The sequence below is a fragment of the Apteryx mantelli genome, chromosome 4, assembly GCF_036417845.1.
Source record: "Apteryx mantelli isolate bAptMan1 chromosome 4, bAptMan1.hap1, whole genome shotgun sequence".
NCBI lineage: Eukaryota > Metazoa > Chordata > Aves > Apterygiformes > Apterygidae > Apteryx > Apteryx mantelli.
In genome coordinates, this window is record NC_089981.1 from 54,051,818 (window position 1) to 54,061,600 (window position 9,783).

Below are 9,783 nucleotides of genomic sequence, written 5' to 3' on the forward strand. Positions count from 1 at the left end.
TTAATAGTCTTCTGTAAGCTCTGGAAATGAGAAGGGAATCTCTGGTGATTTACTCAGCCTACTTTGGATGAAACAGTTCTGATGTCAAGGATTCTTCTGCTTATGTGAGAAACTGCAGAATCTTCTCTCTGTTCTTCCATAAATTTACTAAATCTTAACAGGCTCCCATATTTAGAAATCTGTTCATCCACAGTTCATTATATCCTTATTAACATTTTTTTCTGACAAAATGGATCAGTCTGTGGTTCCTTTGTAGTACTTGATTACCATTACTTTAGGCTATTTCATACCTTATAAATCAGGTCTCTTAGTGCTGCCCAAGCTGTTTCTTGGTGTTCACCATAACTCAGATTTATCAGGAATTTATTTGAAGTTGCCTTTTGGTCAGGAACCATATTCAGAACTTGAACTGATTTTAATGGTCTGAAAGACTATCTTACCATAAGTTTAGGAGGATTATTTCCTATTGCACTGTTCTATGAAAGTATCACTTGTGGAGGCTTTGCAGCAGCATAGGCAAAATTGAATTTTATTATCTCAACAATGAGAGACTTGAGTGGGGGAGAGAAAACAAGTTCCAGCAAATTCTGCTTTTTGCTTCTGCATACAGAGGTGAGATAGAAGGAGTGCAAACTTTGGAAATATTTGACCCCAGCCTCAGCTGCTGCCTCACATGTGTGGTGTTTTTTTTTTTCATAGCATCAATAACAGTCAATCATTCCAGAGTTCTGACACATGTAAAATGGCTGTAATACTAATACTGAGTTTGCTGCTTCATTTAAGTTTCAAGCATGCCACCATCTCTGCTAGGAAAGTAAGAGGCCCTTTTGATGAACCCTCAATAGGATTCCTTCCTAACAGAACTTCCTTTAGAGGATGTTTCAAATTCATATCTAAAGATGTGTCCACCATTCAGTTACAAAAGTATCTGTTTTTCTTCCCTAAATATGCCTCTTTTAGGCTGAGATGCCAGTGTGTGCTTTGAATGACAGGAGAATCTTACCCTTTGCACAGGCTTGTCATAAGGAATGTCCAGCCATGTAACTGGTAGTGTAAAAACCTGCGATGGGACTTGCTTGTGGTCCACCTGAGCTTGAGCTTTTTCATCAGGCACCATGCTATTGTACAGAGGAGGGGTGCCATGTATAGTAAGATCATTCTGAAGTTTTCCATTTCCTGAAATAATGTTGAGACCCACATTCAGGTCCTGTGGAAAGGACATAACCAATAGTCAAAGGAAAAAGAAAGGTTATCTACCAGTAACTAGTTCTTTAAGACAGATAGTCTATTCGTACACTTGACTCCAAATTGTCTCTTTCCTTTCCTCTCCAAGACTTTCAGGAGTTGGGATTTTGGATATAGCATACTCTGCCTTTAATTGCTGCCCAGTTAGGGCTTCTGAGGGCAAGCACAAAGGTGCTCTACAGATACTAGTGAGAAAACAAGCAACTCAAGTACTTGTGATACAAGGACCTCTGCTATGAACATATTGAAACTACAAGTTCCTAGAACCTGTCTTTTCCGTCATTCTCCATTTTAGGTCTAGTAGCATATTTTAAATGTTTATAAAAAAGGTTTGATGTACAGAAATAAGAATTGATAAATACAGTTTATTTACTATTTAGTTGATACTCTCAAATTTGAATTGGCTAGAGAGAGAGTTTCTTTTACCAAATTGTGTAAAGACATGTTTTCAGTTAATGTACTTACCTCATTAATTATGAACATGTCTTTTGCTATTATTTACCCAAACTTAACTAGTTTGTAATCCAAGCATTGTCCAAAGAGTTTCAGGGATGATGAGCAGGTTGGTATTTTGTTTGGTTTGCTGCTTTTTTCCTAAAAGGTATTACGTGGGCCTTCAGTTTGCTGATGTACATTTTTGTTAGGAGCTTATGCACTTTTCCTCCTCTCCCCCCGTAACGTGCAAGAATACAGAGTAGTCCTGACAACTATTAGAATTAAACTCTCCCTTCCAATGCTTCTTATTTTGACATGTCAATATCTAACACCACTTCTTTACCCTTGCAAAAAGTGATCTTTATGATCTGGAGTGAATGCCACTTTGGATGCTTTGGTTAATATTTGAGGTTTGCAGGAGCAAGTGAAAGCTTATAAATTAAATCCTTCAACATAAATTAAATCATGCAACAATTTTTCAGTGGTTCATTGCTGTTAGATTTGCCTAAAACAAAATTTGTAAAAATAAAATACAAAAGTAAACTTATGACTCCTCCTGCCCATGGCAAAGTTACTGCTTTCAGTGGGCTTTGGATTTCACCAGACATTATGCAGAGCTTCCTGTAAAAGCGTGCTTTCAGATATATTTACAAATAATGAGAGTAAGTAGCTAGAAGGGGATGAGAAGAGGCACTTGAAAGTGATTTATGCTACTATCTTCCCCAAAATTTAACAAACTGTTATATAAGAAATATAAAAATGACCCAACCTTGCATAGCTCAAAAAATTAAGAGGGGAAAAAACTTAGGCACCCACAAACATGAAATTTATAGCAAGTACAAGCCTTTGTACTGCAACTGGAAAGATTTTATGATACACCTTGTATTATGATTCTAGAAAATATTTAACTCACAGTGCCCATTGGAAAAAATGGCAAATTCTGTTTAAAGCTGAGCTGTTAAAGCTGAACTATGAAATAAATAAAGTTTATTTAAAAAAAAAAAAATCACTGAAGTTCCATTAAGATTTATTTACCTTTAGTCTATGGTTGGCATAGATTTATTTGAATAAAACAGAAAATATTACTGATTGCAAAACTGTTAATCATATTGTTTTAATGAAGCTGTTTATCACATTGAATAGCAATGTAACAACACACAGAAAATTAGCTTGTTTGCCATTGGTGAACTGCAGGCATCATCTATCATTAATCAAAGTGGTTCATTTGAGCAGTTCTCTGACGTAAGAACTTGGGCTCCTCGAGGGAAGTCTTCACTTGCATGGTCTGATGATTCAGCATAGAAGTCCATACAAATAGCAAAGCACCTTAAAAAGGAGCCTTATCTAGCTTACAGTACTGTAATGCACCTCCAAATTATTTCATTCAGATAAACAAGGCAAAAAATTTAAGGGCAGAACAAAAATTGCTTGTTCCAATAACAAATAGCTTGAAAATAGTTACAAAAGAATCATAGGCCAAGATGCTGAAATGTGACAATATAAAAAAAGTAAGCTATCAGCAGTTATTTTTACTTTAAGTGCTGGATTTTAAAGAAGGAACAGCTGGTAAATTTCTCAGCTACCCACTGCGCCACCAGGGTTAAGGTTGGATTGATCAAATAGCTGTCCCGGGCAAGGAAGGTACTTATGGGGTACTTGAAAGCGAAGGGGAACTATAGTTCTCAGCTTCTTGAGAACAGCCAGACTGTATTGGAAATGCTTATAATATGCCTCTACAGCTACTGCTGAGGATGACAAGTGGTAGGAGTAACTAATGCTTCAGAATCATAGATTTGCCTTGAAGAAAAAAAAGCACTGCAGAATCATTTCTGAGATCAAGAAATGGCAAAGTGAATACAGAGTCACTGTAATTTTGCATTATTTTTGCTGAAGAATGAAGTCCAAACTTGCTTTCTTTTGCTCTGTCAAACAATATGAATGTGCTGGGTGTACTTCTTTCATAGAGTTAGTTTGAATCCAAATTTGCTAATAGTAGATACTGTAATAGTTACTGTGACAACATGTTTAATACAGCAAAGAGAATGTTTCTTCTCTGGAAAATGCTGATCCAATTATAATTATGTTATAATTTTAACTTTCACTACAAATTGTGTAAAAATAAAAAATAAATAAAGGAAGAGTGGACTTAAAATGGTGCAAATCATAATCTTTAGTGGTCTTTGGTCAATCAGTCTCTTGAAAGTAACGTAAAGTTTCATGGTAGGCCAGAAATGCACTGCTAAACTTTCAGCCAGAAGGAGGCTCTCTTGCCCTTTCTTTTTCAGCATAAAAGCAACTAGCATAATTTAAGCTTAAGGCTGTCTGAGTTACAACAGCCCTTTGCTTGCTGGACACAAGATTTTCCAGAACCTCTGCAGGGCAAAGTACTAGCAGATCTGCTCTGATAACCATTTAGTCAGTTATTGAATAGGATACTCTTTTGGTAGGATACCCTGCCAAAGCTAACACAGCTTCTTTATGCTGCTCTGACAGCATAAAGATGTTGTCATCTATATGATGTGAAGAAATTCTACAGAGCATGTGAAACTTCTTCAGCTTGGAATACAAAGCAAGAAATGACATTCTGTAGCCTTCTATTACCAATACTGCAGTAATACAAAAAATACTTTCATGTATGATTCTTTAAAAGGATCTGATAATGCTGTATTATGTTGAGGCCACCTTGTGGCATTATGTAAGTAGAATTCAGATTGGAAAAAACAACACAATTTAAGAGTGCATACCAAGAAATAATGATATTAAACTGTTTGTATTTTTGGAACACCAAATGTCTTGGTGATGTATCACTCTAGCATTACGTAACTGATTATAGGTGGTGTCCCTATGAGCAACAACACAGAAATCCAAGCACGCATGTAGTACCATTCTGTGTGGCACTGCTTGTTCTGTAGTCAGCTTAATGTATGATGTAGTTCTTAGATATGCTGCATGCTTGGGTTATGCACAATTACTGCTTAATAGAGACATAGGGTCAACTTCCATAGTAAATCGCACGTGAAGGCCTCAGAATACTGTAAGGACAACTTCCAGGTCGCAGTCATCTTACACCCATATTTGTTGTTCTGCTTGCAAGAGGGGGGTCTGGAACTTTTTAAAGCAGGAAAATTGTACTGCTTTTTCTACAGAAAAAGCTGTCCAAAGCCTTTGCTCATATCTGGTTTTGTCTGGTTGTGATTGACTGAACTGTACCTTACTGAACTCAGATTTTCATTTTTGGGAGAGGAAATCTAATCATTAGACAAAACCAGATATCATCTGGCAATCTGAATTTCAGTATTTGCTAATCACACTTATTAAGTGTGCCTGTCAGCTCTGTTGAGTACTTCAGGGTAGGGGAGACTACTTTTGCTAAATTGTACAGTGGGAAATGGTAATGCAGAGTGTCAGAGTACAAGAGACATGTTTCATGACTTAGTGGAGGTTCTTTAACACACAGCAAACCGTTGGGGAAGGCATCTGAATCTCAACAATGTCCAATCAAGTTTGTCCCAGTCAACTTGAGGTGAAAGCAAACAAGAGATGGATGAAGGTTGGCTCTTCCAGGCAGAAAATTCTTTAGGCATACATACCGGCTCTAAAATGTGCAGATGGATGCATTAGAAATGCAGCTTATTCAGACAGATATTAAGTTTACAGGCATTAGGAGTTTTTCTGCCCTTACATGCAAGTCCGTCAGACATGGAGTGCAGGACATGGAGGCAACTCTTTCAAAGCAGGCCAAGACGTGGTATGTGTGCCTTCTGGCCCCAAGTCAGAAGCAGAATGATCTCACGGAATCCGATATTCACAGCAGTACAAACACTGTCACTGAGTCCAGGCTCTGATATCAACTTGTTCTGTTTTGTTCTTAACATAAAGATTGCACCAAGTAAATATTTCTAGTGCAGCACTGTAAATTGCCAGTAGATGGCGAAATGATTCCACTTTACAATAGTTTTTTAAAAAGAGCAATAACAAGGGAAATACGCTACACCATTGTTGTTAATTCTGTATTTAGTTGTAGTAAAGCTGCTTGCACAGGAGAGAGCTCATGTAAATGAGTTGGCTGTTGTCTTTCACAGTGCCTTTATGCTGGATTTTTACATCTACTTTCAGTTTGTTTATTCTCATAAATCTGCCTGCTTAGGTGGGTATTTAGATCTCTTCTCACCTCCGATTAGTTTCTCAAAAAATACACCGTCAGCAATAAAAAAGAATAACATTCTCCAACACAAGTAACATATATTGCAGGGGGTAGAAAGATCTTCCTCAGTGAAAAGTTCCTATCTGCAACTGATAAGAAATCTGAGAGTCTTCCAAGGACTCCTGCTGTACTAAGGCTGCAATGCTTGGTTCTGTTACCAAACTATAAATATGAAATAATAAAGGGGTTTTTATTCCTGATTCTTGCAGGATTTTTGTCCTATTCACAGACACACAATACTTCTGATGCTTGATTTTTCTGAAATAACCAAAAAGTGATGAGTTTTGTGTAAAATTATATCCTCCCTTGGGAGGGCCGCTGGGTAGAAAGATTTGCCTCAGTGAAAAGTTCCTATCTGCAACTGATAAGAAATTTGAGAGTCTTCCAAGGACTCCTGCCATACAATGACATACAGGATGCTTTCCCAAGGTTAGTGAGGATGACGGCTGCTTTAATAGCTAGAAAATGACTGAGTCATTATGGGTAACTGTGAAGGACAAGACCACATCAGGAACTAAAACAAATACTATATATTATTTTCCTGGTTGTGTACACTGACTAGAAACCATTTCCCAAGGAAGCAGCCTGAACTGCAGCTGATAAAAGGTTAACTGGTTGCGAGAACTCTCCCTACAGCTTTCCTGATACAGTCTTTAACACCTCCAACACATAACTGACACAGAAGCTAGATTTTCAAAGGATCCAAATTACCTGATAGTTTCTTTCTCAGTGGGCAGAAACTTGAATAATTGCCTAAATACACATCAATTATCAATCCTATCTAAAAAGGAAGGGAACAAGATGCTGGAGGCCTAACAGTATTAAGGTATCCTGCTGTCTGTTCTTGTCTCCACCCAAGAGATTTTGTAAAACAAAAGTATAGATGTGTGTACATGCATGTATCCTACTACTTCTAGAAATTTTGAGAAAGTGTAAGATGACAAGGACTCAAAATATATTTGAACTGTTAATATTTTACAGAAGCTCAAATCTCTAACATGATTTAAGCAACTTACAATATAAATACAACTACAGATAATGACTGCCACATTTACTTCAACTCACTCAGTTTTGTTGCTTGTTCTGACAATATTTCTGGGACGTAGTTATGTGGACTCTGATGCACGTATAATTATTTGATCTTTACATCAGTCAGGCCTATGTCTTTGGTTCCATAGAACATTTGCAAACCAGCATTGCTTATCTGGCATACTAGGTATTGCCTGATTACCTATGTAGCAGTTAGGGGACTGGCTCAAAGAATACAGTAAGATTATAGTCATATCGCCAAAGCTGCTCCCTGTTTGTCTGCTGGAAGTTGACAATCCTGCATATGGCTGGCTGAATGACACATGAACCAGATTTTCAGCTGCTGTTGTTTCTAGTTCAGTTTATTAAAGTAAACCAATACCAATGTCAGGTTAAGGTTCATATTTCCAAACAAAAGCTGGTATTTAAATACCAGCCAAAGTGGTATCAGCTTTAAGAAAAAGTGTTCAGAGCAATTGCACTAAAATGTTCAAAGGTGAATTAAAGTTTAGAAAAATGCTTTACTAATGGTGAACTATGAGCAAAAAATTTATTTGTTGCTAAAAATATACTAGCAAAACTTTTGCTAGAATTCAGGCTGTGAAAAGCATTCAGCACAAAAATAAGTTCTAACTACTAAATTTTTATAAAATCCTTTTCCTCGTGGAGGAGAAAAAACTCTCAGTATTTAAGGCTTTTTACCAGGGTCCCAGAATAGATGATTCTTTGTAAACAGCTATGGTGCTCGTAGATTTTGATGCTGCATTCAGATAGCTCAGCAGGATTTACTGTCTCTCCTCTGCTCTTCAATTTGCACATGATACCAAAAGTGACAAGAATCTGGAGTTATGGATTTCAGTGTTGTAAGTATGATGACATTACATTAGTCTAGACCTGCTCTTTGTTCAACCCATTAGGGACTGTCAGGTCTCATTCATCTGGTTGACAGTTCTATAGAATTAGCGACAGCTGCTTGAAGCAACTCAACCAGACAAAACTGAGAATACGCTTGCGTGCAGTCTAGAACTTTTCAGAAGCTTATTGTCAGTTTCTACGTATCTGCTGCTCAGGGGAGTGAAGCCATCAGTGAAGAGACAGCTATAAAACACAGAGATCATTTTTGACTGCACTTTCAGGAGGCTGATGAAGTTGTCCCAAAGGAACTCTTATAACCTTTAGATTTTCCAAGAAGATTATCATTTTGTTCACAGGCAACCTCCTACACGTTTGTGAAAGTGCTTGCTACATCCAGACTAGGTTTCCCTGCAAAACAAGTTCTAGTTCCCTGTCCACAAGTTCTAGTTTTGCATCAGAAACAAAATGTATTGATATAAATCACGAGTTAAATGAAGATGCTCAAGGCTTTGATTAAAATGACCATTTTTAATCTATTGTTTCTGTAAGCTTTTCTGTAAATTTTTCTAGAAAAAGCTTGATTCTTGAATAGGTAACTATTCAAATTTAATTTACATCTTAATTCTAAACAGATCCTTCTGTTACCAAAGAAGATACGTTTACTTATTTATATTATTTATTATGCACTTACGTTCTTTAGTTTCACATCTGTGTCCTTCCAGACTTTTTGTAGCAAATTACATTATCCTTTGTGTTTGCTCATAGATTGGAAGAACAAAGTGCCCTTTTCTGCCATTTCAATGCCCACTTCATTTATCAACTTGGAATGAGTGAGTTGTTGAACAATAGTGGACAGACAAAGCTAGGTTGCATAAATTATCTGTTCCACAGAGTCAAAAATAGCTCTGCAAGACTTTTTTTAGTGACCACGCTGCTTTTAGGGTCAAAGACCACCAGCTACAAGATCTGAAAGGTCTCCACGAAGTGCCGGCTCTGGTGCATCTGCATCACCTCTGGAAATAACAATGATGGAGAGATGCCCCAGTGGCCCTGCACATGGCTTGATCTCAGGAGCACCCTGTAGCGCAGTCTCTTCCCCGGGAACATAAGTCACACTGCGGCAAGGCCAGGGCAGCTCCTGCAGCCACTTCGGTCCCGCGCTGTAAAGCCTGAGCTCAGGAGGAGGCAGAGCCGCAGACGCCCCGGGGCTGTTTCAGCCAACAAGACCTGCCGTGGCTGAACGGGGTCTACTCGTATCACCCTGAATAACACAAAACTCCAAGTATCTGCCTACCTCGAATAACAGAGTTCACTGCGTCTGAAAACAAGGAGCGAGCTGCTTCCCAATTTCAGAGCAGGCTGACGAGGTGTGAAGGGAGGAAGGCACGGACCAGCTTTTACAGGACTATCTGCTTTCAGAGCAGCCCCGAGGCTCCGGGGCACGCGTCCCCCTCCCCCCCCCCGGCACCCGCCCTAACGGACGACGTTCTCAGCCCCGCCCCGCAGCAACGGAACGACCGGGGCTGGCAAAAGCCTCCTCAAGGCCCTCAGCGCTCGCTGCGGCTCCCGACACGGCGGCACCCAGCCGGTCCCGCAAGCTGCCACCGCCTGCCCCGGCTGCCCTCCGCCGGGCTGCCCGCGCCGGGTCCCCGAACTGCTCCAGGAATCACCGAGCCGCGGGGGAGGCAGCTGCTCACCTCCTCCGCCCGGCCAAGCGCCCGGCACTAGAGCCCCCCAGCGCCTCACCAGAGTGAAACAGACAGCGCAGTTCCGCCTCGGTACCCGTCACGCACGAAAACGTCGCTCGCTCCTATCGGCGAGTGTCCGTCACGTGACCTGCAGTAGCGTCACTCTCTCAAATACGCTTGCGCAGAACGGACAAGGCACTTTCGGCCCGCCTATTGCGCATGCGCAGCAAGTTCGTCGCCCGGCTCTCCGCGCTGGCTTCCTCCCCCGCCGCGACGTGCCGCGTTCGGCGCATGCGCGGAGGGGCGGTCCCGGCCTGCCGGCCCCGC